The sequence below is a fragment of the Brassica oleracea genome, chromosome C1, assembly GCF_000695525.1.
Source record: "Brassica oleracea var. oleracea cultivar TO1000 chromosome C1, BOL, whole genome shotgun sequence".
In the NCBI taxonomy this organism is placed as follows: Eukaryota; Viridiplantae; Streptophyta; class Magnoliopsida; order Brassicales; family Brassicaceae; genus Brassica; species Brassica oleracea.
The window spans coordinates 38,288,623-38,304,827 of record NC_027748.1 but is presented as its reverse complement, the minus strand read 5'-3'; the positions used below and the strand labels follow the sequence as shown (position 1 = coordinate 38,304,827).

Here is a 16,205-nt window from a genome sequence, read left to right as displayed (position 1 = left end):
TTGTAGCACATCTTGAGACATCGTGCAATGTCATTTTGAATGTTTAGGACAAACATTCTATTGCTTGACATTGGCACCTTTGTGATGAGATTATTTGCATTATCTCTTAAAGAAAGGCTATTATCTTTTAGTCGAATGTCATAACCTTTCTCTAAGAGTTGTCCTAGGCTCAAGATGTTGGTCTTCATGCTTGGAATGTAGTAAACGTTGGAAATGAATTGATGATCTCCATTCTTTAAGCGGATGAGAATATTTCCTTTACCTTTCACCTCCATCTTCGATTCATCTCCCAAAGCCATATTGACCGATTCATCAAGCTCCACGAACATGCTTTTATTTCCACACATGTGGTTGCTTGCACCACTATCAAGGTACCACTTGTGAACCTCATTTGGTTCATCCTTCTTGTAAGCCATCAATAGCATATCTTCTTCTTTACTCCTTTCTTCAACATAGTTGGACTTCTCTTCAACTCTATTCTTGTTTGGAGTTTTGCACTCAGAAGCATAATGTCCAAATTTTCTACAACTATAGCATTTGATGCTTGATTTATCGTACCTTGATTTTGGGTTTCCTCTTCCACGATCTCTTGATGAATTCTCTCCTCTTTGGTTGAAGTTGTCTTCATATGGTCTCCAACCTCGTTCATTTACACCACAACCTCGTCCTCGGAAATGACCGCCACCACGTCTTAGATTGCTTCGGCCACTTTCTTCCTTGTGATCAATTCTCATTCAGTAATTCTCATCAGGTCAAAACGAGTTAGTTATAAAAAACATGCACGTGTCTGTTTCAGAAAATGTATGCATATATGCCTTTTCGTTTATAGTGATTTCTCATGGTTCTCTTGAGTTTATTAAAGCCACAACTGTTAGACTAAACTCTTCTTTTGGTCTCATTATCTTAGCACGTGTCATAGAATTTCCTTAGTCACAGTTCTTATTGGGCAACCCTTATTAGAATGGTGTAAGTATAAGTGATCTGTACATTTCTCATGTTCTATAATTTTGAAAATGTCGAATCCATAGTATTTATAGTAAACACACACAAACTGATAAATGTGAAAACTAATGTGTGTTTTTCAATTTTCCTAACACGTCTTAGTTCTATAACTTATTTACAAAAAATATTCATGCACTTAATCACAATTTTGTTGTTTAGTTTCTTTTACAATTTCAGTTTTAGCTGATTCAGTTTATAAATTTGATCACTTCTAATGATTTCCATATTCAAGTAAAAGCCCATATGGGTTTCACTAACCAATCAAACCGATCTTATTTCCAAGATGGTTTGGTGTAGGGTGTCAAAATGTTGTCTATCGTTTTCGTTTCGTATTGTTGTTCTGCGGATCCTAATGCGTTCCTTCGTTTTGAATATGATGCTAGTTCCCAATTTTACTAAGCCTAGATTTGACACCAATGTTCTGTATCAGTTTATCTTTCTCTTCAATGATTTTTCACATGTTATGTTTTGACGTGTCTGAATTCTGAGAGTCTTCCTAAATGTTGTTTTGTCTATTACCAACAGACAGTTTTAAACTTTGTGTTTGTGTTCTTCGTGTGGCATACTCGCTCGAGACAACGCATTTCCAAGGATTACTATAATGTTTTTTTTGTCTTTTATGTTGTTGTTATTGTGGCTAATGATAATATGTTTGCAAATTGCATCTACGAAAGAAAGCGAGGAATCTATAACAATATATTGGGATCATTTTAGCATTCAGTTTGTTTGATATTTGTTAAAAGTAGTTGACTTTCAATCTGATATTGTCTATGGTAAGTGAATCGATAGTAAACAAACATAATCATTAGTCCTACACAGAACAACTAGTAGAGATTGCTCTTTACTTCTGATGTTCTGTGTGGAGCTGGCTGCTTAGTGCTAGTTTTGCTTGAACTGTTTTAGCTTATTGTTATATGATTTGTGTTTTATTGTTTTGATCTTTCTTCGTTATTGTTCTATGTTTTGCCCTTGTATACTGAAAACTATCCCATGGATCAAATGTGGACAGATTTTATGTAAACCAGAATATGCTTTTGATTTTCAGACAATACTACAACCAAAAGGACTTTTTATGAGCAGTGGCTTAGTTTTCCTCATCTATAGTGCTTTCGCAACCATGCTATCTCTCCCGTGATACCAAAAACTAGGAGTAGCAAACTGAAAACTAGCTTTTAAAGTAATCTTTTAGCTTTGTTATATTGGCAACTTCTTTCATAGGCATTTAGTTTCAACATCTCTCATAGTATCTATGCCTCTAATTTATTTTGTATAATATTACAAAAAAAACTTACAGTTGCCGATTCAACAATTCAACAGAGAGGATTCCGTGCAGGATCAATCTCACTTTCACTTCAAGGTTTGACCTCTCGCCTTTTGATGACTGAACCAATCTGCAAAAAAGAAAAAAAAAGATCAACCATGAGAAATAAGAGCGTTACACTCAAACTTCAATGTTGCCACAGGATTTTCGCTTAGAACCTTCTTCAGCTTCTCACACGCAGCCCCGAGGCTGAGAGAGGCCTTGGCATTCTGGGAGACATTGATCTTGTACTCCTCCTTGGACTTACGAGCAAAATGATTGAAAAGAACTTCATCCAAGTCCCTTCTTCATATGCCAAAGCCGCCTCGTGAACTGCTATTGACGAAATTAATGGGGAATATTAAACTGCAAAATCGTTGAGGAAATAAACAACTTAGACGCATATAAACCTTGTTTTAATAAAATAGAGTTTCACACGATCGTTTTATGATTACAAAGTGTATTGCAAATACTAAACCCTAAAAATACATATTCTTATCAAAGAATACTTAGACCAATTCGTATACCTTAAAAGGTTACTTATCATGATATGTTATTATTACAATTGTTTGCATATTCTTAACTAAAAGAAAATACCATAAACTTTACGAACAAACCTTCAAAACAAACATTAAACCCTGATTTGTTAACCTTCAAAATAAATCTTAAAATCCGATAATATGTAGATAATTAGGATCTTTTTAGCATATTGTTTTTCAATAAATTAGCGTTTGAATTAAAAATGTCCACTTCAATAATTATTTGCTAACTTTGTTTAAATTCCTTTCATCATATCCTCAATAACTAGGAACCAGAACAAATAGGTGATTCACCGATTTATTCATATTAACCCAAGACAATCTGAAGCACTGACTGGAATCAATCATCAGCTGAATGCAATTTCAGTCGAGTTGCTAAAGCACCTCTCTAGACAAGTGCCTCTCCTTTGCTGTTCGAGTAAAACAAGAAATGTTGGAGTTACTAAATACCTAAGGGCCCCTTTCTGATAAGGAAAAACGTAATTTTCTAAGATATCTGTCAAAAAATATACTTTGATTTAATTAAATAAGAAAAAATTGTTAACTAGCTAAATATGGTAACAGAATTTCGATTTTAACTCATTATATATAAACTAGAAAAGTCAATCTTCATTTTTAACACAAATATCCGAATATTCTAAAACAGAATATCAGTTTCCATAACTTTAGTCAGCTTGATGCTCAAGATATGTGATTATAACGAGATCTTCTCTATATTTCCTTTTTTTTATAAATCCTATAAAGTTACACTTTACAATCAGAAAACAATCTAATGCAAAACTCAATGAACACCTATAATCCTAGTAATGTATATAGGCTAAATCTTATGTGGATTCACCTTCATCTTAAACATTAAGTTTGTGAGTCTGAAATACTAAATTTATAGTAATGCATTTTTTCAGACAGAATCTGTCGGCTTTACCTAACTATTACAACTAATCTATAATAACAAAACCAAATCATTAAGAAACAAAATGCTTGAAAAGAAAATGGACAATTCGTTATAAGGAAGGAAATATATCTAATACATACCTTTAATGGTTTTGGCAAAATTTGAACAATATCAAACTTGTATAGTTGAAAATCTGTCTGACACTTGGATTTTTTTTTAAAAAGTTAGCTCTCGATACGTTTTTAAAAATTGGTTCCGATGAAACTGCGATCTACGGAAGAGGAAATAGTTTCAAAGTTTTATTACCTGAAGAGATCATAGTAGCTAGATCCTAAAACTCCCGATGTTCGTTTTGTCTTGAGAGATAACGGATTTTATTCAGATATTCTTTTGACATATAGAAAACATATGAATCTCATCGGACAAACACAGAAATCGTCCGATTCGACATGCAAGCAGTATCCGAAAGGGAAAAAAAAAGAAAAGAAAAGGTTTTCAGTCGGTCAATAATGGTTTTGATGAACATACAATCGATTGATCATGAAAAGCTAAGTGAAAGGAGATTGCCTGAGGTTGATTGGTAATGATTCTGCATGTTTATCGATCTGACTCTACTTTTTTCCGAGAGAAACCAAAAGGGTTTTTTGGTACGAAAAATTATTTCGCAAATAATAGTATAATTTTTTATATTTTGGATAATTCTTATTATTATTAGTTATATTTCGGATAATTTTTGCTATTATTAATTCTAATCATTTATCTAATCAGAAAAATTTTAACATCTTTTTATTTTTTGACAAATTAATAGATTTTATTTATTAAGGATATCAATGACGTTAACCAGTTTAACTTTTAACGTGGGAGTTCGAATGTGAAAAATCACTTCACAAGTAATATTTTCGCAAATATATTATAGATAATGGCTCATGGTGCATTAATTATTTATGTATTTACTTTAATTTATTTATTCTTTTCAAAAGTGTGCTAATATAGAAAGGACTTAAATGTTTGTCATGTGCCGGTTAATAAAACATAGTACTTTTTTTTTTTTACATCAAACATTTACAGGTTCATATGCATTTATTTAGTACTTTTTCCGTTTCACTTTATTTGTCCTTCTAAATTTTTTTACACAAATTAAAAAAATCATTAAATTATTATTTTATTCCTAATTAATACATTTTATTTGATTATTTTAATTAATGAGTTAAAAAAGTAGAAATAAAACTGGAAAATTAATAAATAAATGCATTGAAAACATAAAACGACACTAAAAATAAAACAAAATTAACTCTAAAATGATAATTAATTTGAAACTAGATTTGACCCGCGCTTTTATTCTTTGGTTTAAAATAAACATTATTTTTGTCTGAGTTTAACATTTGAGCTTAAATTTTTATAAGTTATTTTTGTATAGATTAAACCAAACCTTCTAATTTGAATTAAATATATTATTGATTAAACGAAGGAGAATAATATTTTAAGAGAATAACACATGAATATTATTAGTTAGTATTATTTGACATGTAAGGAAAACAAGGTTTTGGAAAATATTGGTTAACTCGAGTCAAATTAAAAATTGGTACTAAAATTAAATGTCACGGCAAAATCTATAATATCTAAACTAAATCAAGGGAATATCAAAAAAAAAGAAATGTCACTAGTGATATAACAATGTAATTATCTTAAAAAGTTTAGGGCAAAATTCTAGGAAGTATTTTGTTTTAATAGTATAGATGAAAGGAATATTACTCATCTACACTAAAGAACCAAAGTTCACACTTCGCATATACACCTGTAACTACATAAGTAACTAAACTATTAACAAAAGTAAAACCCAAAAATGTTATAGGACCATAAACAATGTTCATCTGGTGTAGTAAAAATAGTTGCGAAATACTATCATTTTGGAATGCATATTATGCTAATGTAAATGGGAATTAAAGAAAAAAGATTAAAAAGGTAAAAGAGAAGTTATAATAGTGAGAGTAGGTGAGAATGAGTGAAGCTCGTTGTCCTCACGTGAGGCAACCTCGAAATCAGGGATTGTTGTTTTGTCCGCTCCACCTAAACCTAAACCCACCCATCCTCTGCTTCTCTTTCGATTTCTTTATGAACCCACAAGTGTAAAGAGCTAAAGATGCTAAACTCACTTTCGTTTAAAATGAAAAATGATGCTGACCCACAATGTCCGTATTAATTTCCCACATTTTGTGAAAAGTAATGCCACACTTATTCTTAACTTTTTGATTATATAGAACCTGCTTAATCTATCCCTTGATATTTTTTTTGCTAAAATTTGGTGCATCTATACTTGAAATTGAGAAGAAAAATATCCCAAAAACCGAAAAACACTACTCCAATCACCAAAAGCTCCGCACCAATATGGTACTGCCAAAATTCTAAGACCGCCGAGACACTGAAAGGAAGATAAGGACTGAACCACTGATGACTCGGTGGAAACCAAGTGAACACCGACGAATCAGAGTCCGACGCGCCGCCACAACAACTCTAGACGCGCCTAGAGCGTCCTACGCGCCACCACATAACAGTAGCACACCTCGCTTCCGAGCCACACAGAACGTCGCCACAAACAACAGCCAAACCAACGCGACAGAAAAACCACAAATCTAATCCAAACGGGAACCAACCACCGCCTACCCGCTGTAGATAAGGGTCTCTACCACGAACTTTGACGGACCACGAACCATAAACCTCAAAGATTCAACAACCAGAAACCGTTAAAATTTCTAAAAGACCTAAGATGATGGAGTTAAAGACCGGTGGAGAAGATTGACGCCGTCGCAATAACATCCATCTGCTCCGAACTTCAGATCTGGAGCTAGGAGTAAGAATCTTCCAACCGTGACGACCCTTTGCACCCAGCCCTCGTCACCAGCCTCACAGTAAACTCCAGATCCGGCCTGAACTCCCTAAAACGGAGCACTACGAGCAACTCCACAGAAGCTTAAGCCATCCCAGAACAGCACGCATCTTGACGGGAAAAGACTGAGGAAGAAGGACGAACAAAAAAAGAAAGAAGAACAACGACGGGGTGACCGATGGCAAGACGAGTCACCGGCCACCCAACCACCCGACAAGATCTAGGTTAAGCTCTGTTTTTGTCTTTTGTCGAGAGAGAGAGAGAGAAGAGAGAGTCCCTTGATATAATTTGTACATCCTTCTAATATATATATATATATATACAAAAACATTTATTACAGTATGTTATTTATCTTCTCTCTCTTTTTGGTTTTGAATACCCTTCCCTTCTTGGTCAATATGTTATATTTTTATACTCTTTAGAAATTGATTTAATTTTTATATTGAATAGATTAATGGAATGCAGAAAGAAAATAAGTAGAAGTCAATCTACATCATATATATAACTACGGTAAGCCAGGGTAAGCCCGGGCTACGCCCGAGATTTTTGCTTAAATTTTAATTTTGATTATATGTTTAATATGTTTATTTTAATATATATATATATATATATATATATATATATATATATAATCTATTTAGCTAAACAATAACAAAATTATTTTAAATTATTCATTTTTTTTGTCTTACACATTTCAAAATTTTTAGTGTCCATTTTTTTCTTGCTATTGAGTATTACAATTGTTTTGAATGTTCTCATTTTTTTTTGTCTATCAGCCGTATTCATAAGAATTATGTTGACTTTTGAAATGCATGCTATATATTGTATTAAGTTTTTTCGTTGTTTTTTTTTGCTAAAAAAGTTTTTCGTTGTTGTTGTTCTTTTTGAAAGAACGATTTTTAACTTTATGATTATTGACTCGGATTTCTATTTCGATGCTAAATTTATGTGTCATATTTTTTCTAAATTGAATGTTTTTAATTAAGAGAAATTATAATTTAGTTCTTATAGTAAAATCCGACGTATCTTTCTAAAATCATGATCTGTTTAGTTTGTTTGTAATAGAAACATGTGGCATCGATTTTTGATGTTGTTGTGATGGGATGTAATCGTAGTTTATGTATTCTTATAAATTTTCATAAGGACGAACAAATTTTTTGTTCTTGAAACTATTATAAGTCGTATATTGCATCTAGTTTTGAGGAGAACTATCGTTTGTCAACACTGTTACCGTAAACAATCTGAAATTTTGATGATTAGTTCAGGCCGGTCATGAGAAAAGGCTAACGAAACATTCATTTTAGGCCCCCAAATTTTTTGAAATATTTTATATGTAAGTAGGCCTTCAATTTTTTTTTTAAAAAAAATTAAACTCTCAAATTTTTTAAATCTTTAGTAAATGATCTAGAACCTCCAAATTTTCAGGACCGGCCCTGGATCCGTTTATCAAACTGAAGGCATAATGCATATTATTTAACATTAAAACCCATTGACATCCCAGAGTTACGGCAACATTACATAAATTTGAATGATTTAACATTCTAAAATTTTAGGAAACCAAAATCCTCGCCCACTCATCCATTCACCAATAAAAAAAACTATCAAAACTTTATGAAGAAAATGTGACTTGGCCCGCTCTTTAGATTCTTGTGAGGATGTACACCGCCGCACTTGTGCCACTTATGCCTTTCTGCACCTAGCTTCAAGGTTGGCCTTTTGATCATTCAGGCCAGCGGCGTTTGATTTCTCCAATTCTAAATAACAGAACAGAGTCAATTTAGATGTAGTAACAAAGCCACAAAACAAACTTTAACACAGTAAAGTAAACCTACCATTTTGAAACATATCCATTGTGATTTACTCATCTTACGAATCAAAATCTGGAAAAGTTGAACACAAACAAAAGATAAGCTTCGAACCTCAATACAGATACAACCGTCAAAGTATAAAATATTGGAATTTACAGGTTTAGGCTCACCTCTGAGATCACAATTTGTTTCAAATTCTTTGAATGAATGGAAACGAAACCTGTCTACCAGTCACATGGGATATATCTGTAAAATCCTGCTAGGAAATCCAAGAACAAATCATGCATTAGCATCATCTCAGTATGTTGAGTTCGGAATCACATAATTTGTAACTGCTGTAGTATTCACCCATGGATCTTGAGACACTATCTCCTGCGCAGAATTTGAGCCATAATAAGCAACAGCTGTGCAAGATATGAAAGAGTTAGCAAACAAAATAAGATTAGAGTCAAGTTAGAAGTTTTAAATTATAGCAAACGATCTTTCTTCTCCCCTTTTGGCTTGCACAATGAGCTTTCCTAAAGCAAACAAAACCAAATCCAAGAAAACTCAGAAAATAAAATGAAATGTTAGTAAAGGGTTTATATTCATTGACAAATCTTATAGTTACTCTGTAGCTTGTGCATTACTATTATGGTCCAAAATCACTTCACTGCAGAAAGTTAAAATAAAGATTTGGAAACAAAAGTATGAAAATTCTAGGATTAGACACTGGATTTTTGTTTCAAAACTCCGATGATGAGTTTTAAGAACGGAATAACCTTAGCGTCGAAGAGGAACATGTCCACACCCATAAGCTCGCAACGGTGTTTCAAGTTTATTGATTCCCAGAACCTTGGAAGTAGGATCTCAACAGTGGAAGCACAACCCAGTCTTCAAATCAACGTCATCCTTTTGAGAAAAAAAATCAACTGTTATTTGGATTTGTGAGGACGATGTTTACTGTGTGTAAGCTTACTTTTTATAGTTGGAGATGCGCCGCATTGAAGAGAATGAAGATGCAATGAATGAGAAATCGTGGTTGCAGTGGTTGAACGAATTAAGAACATCATTAATGGCTATGAATAAATTCATTATGTAACTGTTCCGGGGAGATGAAACAGAGACGAAATGACACTAAAAGTCAGTTTGATCCAGGGAATCATCATCACACTTATTCTCACAAAACACTGTTGAATACATCATTGTCTCTCTGGTTAGTAACACAATGGAGAATACGATGAACCCTAGGTTCATTGGTCGACATACGGGAAGAAGAGATGTGCGAAGATTGAGGTGATGATTGTTTGGATGGTTTTTAGATTTTGGTTTTTGGTTTTTGATTTTTAGTTTTTAGTTTTTAGATTTTGGTTTTTAGTTTCTGGTTTTTGATTTTACAGTAGATTTTAGTTTTTGAAAAACACGAATGGTGATTTTGGTTTCTAGTTTTTGATTTTTGTTTTTATAAAATAGTAAAATATTTATCTAAAATTTCTGATTTTTGATTTTTGTATAGTTTTAGTTTTTAGAAAACTTGAATGATTATTTTTTTTTGAGTTGAAATAAAAATTAATAGTAAAATATTACTTACTATGAACAACAAATAATACAAAATATTACCACTTAAAAATAAATTTATTTTATAAGAGAAAATAATGCGAGCTAGATAGATGAACCACAATTCTGATATATATATATATATATATATGACAACATAATTAATGCAGTTCAAAAATGAAAATACATAATTAAAAAGTTAAAAAATAGTTATATTTTTAACATATTTTATAAATCAAATATTATAAATAAAAATATTAATAGCTAGTTTATTTAAATATACTAAATAAAATTTAAATGTATTTTTATAAGTTCAGGAAACTCTATAAAATTATAAATATATTGTGAATTCGGAATTTAAAAATTTATTATCCTTTTGGTTTCTCAAAAATTTGATTAATGATTTTTTGGTCTGATATTAAAAAAAAAGTAATTTAGAAGTTTATTTCTTGTTTAAAAAAAATTAATAAAAGACTATATCACGAATTTTAATAAATAGTACCAATAGTAAGAAAATGAATCTTACTAAACCTTTTTTGTTTACAATAATTATCATTTTTGCTTTTTTCTTATATTAAAATATAAATAAAATAAAACCAATTTTAAAAAAAATTGGAAACCCACCGTAGGATAAGAAAAAAACTATGAAAATTTGGCTTTTGGTTTTTGTGTTAAAAAAACAGTTATTTGCAAAAACTAGTTTTCCTACATTTTAGAGAATCTATTCTTTTAAAATCTTGATTGGTTAAAAAATGGTTTTTGGAAAAACAAAAACCAAAAATTAATCCAAAAACTACAAACAATGAACCTCTCAGTTGACTAATTTTTTTTATCATATTCAAGTCCAATCCCAATGTAAACCGTAAGAACCCAACAATTTGGAACGTTTGTAAAGTCTTTCTTAGAGAGAGACACGTGTCATCCTATTTTCTGACGTGGAAGGCTTAGAGTAAGAGAATTGTCTTTTTTTTTTTTTTTTTTGGTCAAAGAGAATTGTCTTTTTTATATAATAATATTTGAATAGAAAATAGGATGATATAAACTTGGAATGTAACAAAAGTTAAGACAGTAATATTTTTGGAATTCCATTTTTCATTAGTATTTGAATATGTACGATTGTTTATTGAGGATCCATTATGTGCCCTTGCATAAATAACCAATTAACTTTTCGAAATGGGAAATGCATTGGAAATGCGACCGGGCGTTAACGGGTTCAGAACACAAAACTGTGTAACGATACAAAATTAAAATGAATACCAGTTCTGTCACACACACTCAGAGGCATGCAATTTTTATTTTATTCCTTATTCGACCAATCTTTTTTTTTTTAATTATCCTTTATGTATTAAAAAAAGAGAAAAAGACAAAAATAGCACTAAATCAAGTTTATGTTCCCAAACGAAACACATTGTAATATGCGTTCACACTATAATTACTACAAGAAAACACAAAATTAGTAACGAGATGTAACGAGAAAAATAATTCGTTGTAAATGCATGTCTTATTTAATAGTAACTTTTCTTTTTTAAAATTCTAATCAAAAGATTATTTGATAATAATTTTTCTTCTAATATTGTGATATGTGTTTAAATATATAATGATTAAAAAAATATATAATAAGATAACAAAAATGAATTAAAATTTTTTTAAAAAAATTATTTAATAGTAAAAACGATTTTAAAAAATATTCAGTAGTAATTGCTTTAGAAATTTTCCCTTTTCAAAATCCTAAAAATTAGATTTGAAAATAATTTATTTAATATAAATTTTCTTTTCTAAACTTTTAATGGAAATATAATTATAAAAGATTATATTGAGCTTGATCATTCAAAATTGTTAATTAACATGATTGTGACACATGATAGTTATATATTTAAAAATGTAATATGCGTTAAACTATATCATAATAAAAAATATATAGACTAAAATAATAAAAACGATTTTTCTTAAATTAATTAGAAATATTATTTAATAGTCTTATTATTATTATAACTATTATTATTATTGTTATTATATTTTTCATTATAATGTTTGATTTAAAAGATATAAAGATATATAATTATAAAAGATAAAAATTAAGTTTTAAGAAAAAAATGTTAAACAAAACGAATTGTAAAATCCGACAAGTACAATGAATTATTTAATAAAAACATGAAAAAAATAACTTTAAAATAAATAATATTACCTTTTTAAAACATAATTAAAATAAAATTGTAAAAGTACTCTTATTATTTTCTTATAAGTAAATAACTTTCCTTTTTAATAGATAATTGTATGTTAAAAAATATGATAAAAAGTTGCTGCAAATATTTCACATATATATTTAGATTTAAGCTTCCACATATTATTTTTACAAAACACAATAGCATTTACATGAAAAATATTACCTGAATATTTTCTTTTAATTTCTTGATACAACTTAACTTTTTATCATCGTTATTACATCTTATGATGCTAACATAATTTTAAATTTTGATGTTATTGTCATACATGAGTATATGTGAATATGATAAATATGTGTTTGTATGTATAAAACAAAATATATAAATAATTAAACAAAAATTTTCTATTAAAAATAAAATAGTTGTACAAAATCTAACAGAAATAAAATAATCAATTTCCTTTTTAAAAGTCTAAATAAAATAAAAACCTAAAAGTAATCTTATTTTTCTTATAATTAACTAACTTTAATTTTTAATAAATTTGTGTTAAAAATATAAACAAAAAATAACTTTAAATATTTTGCCTGATATGATTGTGATATGTGTCAATTAAAAAATTAGATTGTGAATGTGTCAATCAAAACTTTCATTATGTGAAAATAACTTCTTCTTTTCCTAAAATCTTAAATAAAAGAAATTTCTAAAAGATTTTTTTTTTCTAATCTTAACAAATTAATTGTTTTTCTTGTTTTTTTTTAAATCTTGACCAGATAGAATTGTAAATTTTATTTAATATTAATTTTTACTTCAAAAATTAAATGATAAACATGATAGTAAAAATTATTCAATTAACAAGAAAAATTGTAAAAATATTAATAATATTGAAAAAAAAACGAATTTTGAAAATTGCAACTTTTAAAAATAGTTAATATTAACTGGAAATAGTTATTTTATAGAAATTTTATTTTTTAAATCCTAGACAAAATATAATTTTAAAAGATTATGTAATTTTAATTTCCTTTTCTAAAATCCTACAAAACTGTAAAAAAAATATTTGATAGTTGTTTTCCTTTTTCTATAAAAAATCCTTAAAAAAAAGAAATTTGTATAATACTTTTAGGTCCTAACCAAAACAGAATTGTAAAAATTTATTTGATATCAAAATTATTAAAAATTATTTAATTAACAAAAGAAGTGTAAAATTAGTATTGATACAAATTGTAGCATAGCAATTTTGAAAATATTTATTAATAACTAAAAATAATTATTTGATAACAATATTTTTTTCTGAAATTCTAAAGAGAAGATAATTGTAATAGGTTATATGAGAGTAATTTACATTTTCTAAAATCTTAAACAAAATTGTAAAAGAGTATTTAATTTAATTTTTTTACTGTAAAGAAAAAGGAGATTTATGAAATAGAATGTTTTCCTTTTTTTAAAAGTTCCTAACAAAATAAAATTTAAAGACTTATTTAATAAGACATGAAATAAGTACATAAGAACATGTATAACTTTCATTCCTTTTTTCTTTTCATTTCTTATTTCGGATTGTGTTCAGTTTAAATGTTTATGTATAGTATTTTTTCTAATATTTAGTATAAAGTTTATAACAATTCATCTATGTACCATAATTATAAAATACAAATATTAACTTGAACTTATGTATGAAAACATGTTTTAATAATAAAATAAATTTCAAACAACATATGCAAAAAACAATCATAATATTGTAATAAAGTGATTTATTATTTTATGGTTTTTATTAAATTAAAACCACTACAAGAAAACAGGGATTTCCCTACTGAATTTAGTGACTACAGCTGTAGTCGCTAAATATACTAACCGAATACCTACTATTTAGCTACTGATTTGCGACCAATACAAATCCGTTACTAGTTGGTCGCTAATTTACGACTACTAAATTTAGTCCTTATTCAGTCGTTACTTTACGACTATATAGCTACTTATACTAGGTCGCTATATTTTTGTCGGCCATCAGTCGCAAAATACTGTTACAAAACACGTGGAAATCGTTACCGAGTTTAGTATACCGGTTTTTGACGACTGATTGTAGTTGTCGCCAAATCAGTAGCAAAAGAGTGGCAAAATAGTAGCAAAACAGTCGGTAAATATTCTATATATAGATGAAAACTGACACATTTCTTATCTCATCACCCGTGTAATAAGAATCATATCCTTAAAAAAATTCGAGAAAAAAAAATCGTGAACAACAATGACGAGCAATTATAACAAGTATATAAATTTTCGTGCTTGGATGTACAAGAGGATTGATGAAGAAACGGGGAATTTCTCGAGAGAGTTTGTCGCGGGGGTAGAAGAATTCATGACGTTTGCAAATAGTCAGGAATTAACGCAGAGCAATGGTGGTAAGTTCTTTTGCCCTTGTAGTATTTGCAGAAACGAAAAATTTCTCTCGGGGCAAAAAATCTTGAAACATATATATAGTAGAGGATTTATGGAAGATTATTATGTTTGGTACAACCATGGAGAAGAAATCGACATGGGATTAGGAACGAGTTATGTTGATCCGACGCATTTAAGTGGTAGTGAAGAAGTTGGTAATTTAGTAGAAGATAGATATGTGGAAATGGTGAATGATGCATTTCGTGATAATTTGAATTATGATAATTATCAACAGGATGATAGTTATCAAAATGTTGTAGATCCGGTTTCGAACCATTCAAAAAAATTCTACGATTTGTTAGAAGGAGCAAAAAATCCTTTGTATGATGGTTGTCACGAAGGTCACTCGCAGTTATCCTTAGCTGCTCGAGTTTTGCAAAATAAGACAGATTATAATATGAGTGAAAAATGTGTGGATTCGGTATGCCAAATGTTATCAGACTATTTACCACCTGGAAACCAATCAACCGCTTCACATTACGAGACAGAAAGGTTGATGCGCAATTTAGGCCTCCCCTACCACACAATTGATGTCTGTGTTAACAATTGTATGATCTTCTGGAAAGAAGATGAAAGATGGGATAAATGTCGATTTTGTGATGCACCAAGATGGAAGCCTAGAAATGAACGGCGTAGGACAAAAGTACCATATAGTCGTATGTGGTATCTACCTATTGCTGACAGATTGAAGAGAATGTACCAGAGCAAGAAGACTGCATCAGCAATGAGATGGCATGCAGAGCACCAAGCAAAGGAGGGTGAAATGTGTCATCCGTCAGATGCGGCGGAGTGGAAATACTTTCAAGATCAACATCCCCGTTTTGCAGAAGAACCTCGTAATGTTTATTTTGGCTTATGTACGGATGGCTTCAATCCATTTGGAATGTCTAATAATCATTCGTTGTGGCCAGTGATCTTGACTCCATATAATCTACCCCTGGTATGTGGATACCCACATAGGCATACCAAAAATTTCCGGAGCCGTTGAAGCTGTAGCCAGAGACCACTCATTAACCACAAGAGGAACGTCTGACACATGCCAGTACTTGCGTCGAAGGACCCGTAAACGAGTCTGAGGGTTTTCCACATGGAATAGGACCATGTTCTTTTCAATGACAGTTGATTGTAGCATGAACGGACCCGCATGTGGAGCATCTCCAATGAAGTAACCAACCACAAAACTTTTCCAAAGAATATTCGGATCTGTGAGGATCACAGAGGGGACCTGAACTGAGGCTTCTCCATTAACGATCTCAATCGTTTCACAATCCATAGAACTAGCATCCGAAGCTTGCTCCTTGCGCCATGGAGAGCTCTGTTCTTCGACAATGGTACCATCGGCCGGAGGAAGAGACTCCGCATCTGGTGGAATGGGGTCCAAAGACACCATTGAAACACCGGTGAAAGTGGAAGGGAAATCTCTGTATCGCTGTCACCCTATCACTCCTTATCGCTGTCGCCCTACTTAATTGTATCTAGTTTTCTAAAAGACTAAGATTATGTATGAATGGGAAATAAATAAAATGGTGGATTTTACTCAAAAGGTGGAGAGTCCACCTTTTATTTCCATTCATGTAAAATAAGACAATATAAAATATGATAAATTATACACTTGCGATCCAAAATAGTGGAGTTTACACAAGAAAAAAAAAAAA

At 30.3% G+C, this 16,205-nt stretch overlaps 1 long non-coding RNA gene and 1 pseudogene across 1 annotated transcript; both read right to left on the bottom strand.

Annotated features, from left to right (window-relative positions):
- The window catches only part of LOC106339533, a 4,015-nt pseudogene extending 3,281 nt beyond the window's left edge, over positions 1–734 (bottom strand).
- Positions 735–8,256: 7,522 nt separating this feature from the next.
- Positions 8,257–8,674, bottom strand: LOC106303889. The gene is made up of 3 exons (XR_001262575.1): positions 8,596–8,674; positions 8,450–8,497; positions 8,257–8,371 (listed from the first exon to the last, which is right to left on the bottom strand). It is a non-coding gene; the product is annotated as an uncharacterized LOC106303889 (long non-coding RNA).
- Between the last annotated feature and the right edge of the window lie 7,531 nt (positions 8,675–16,205).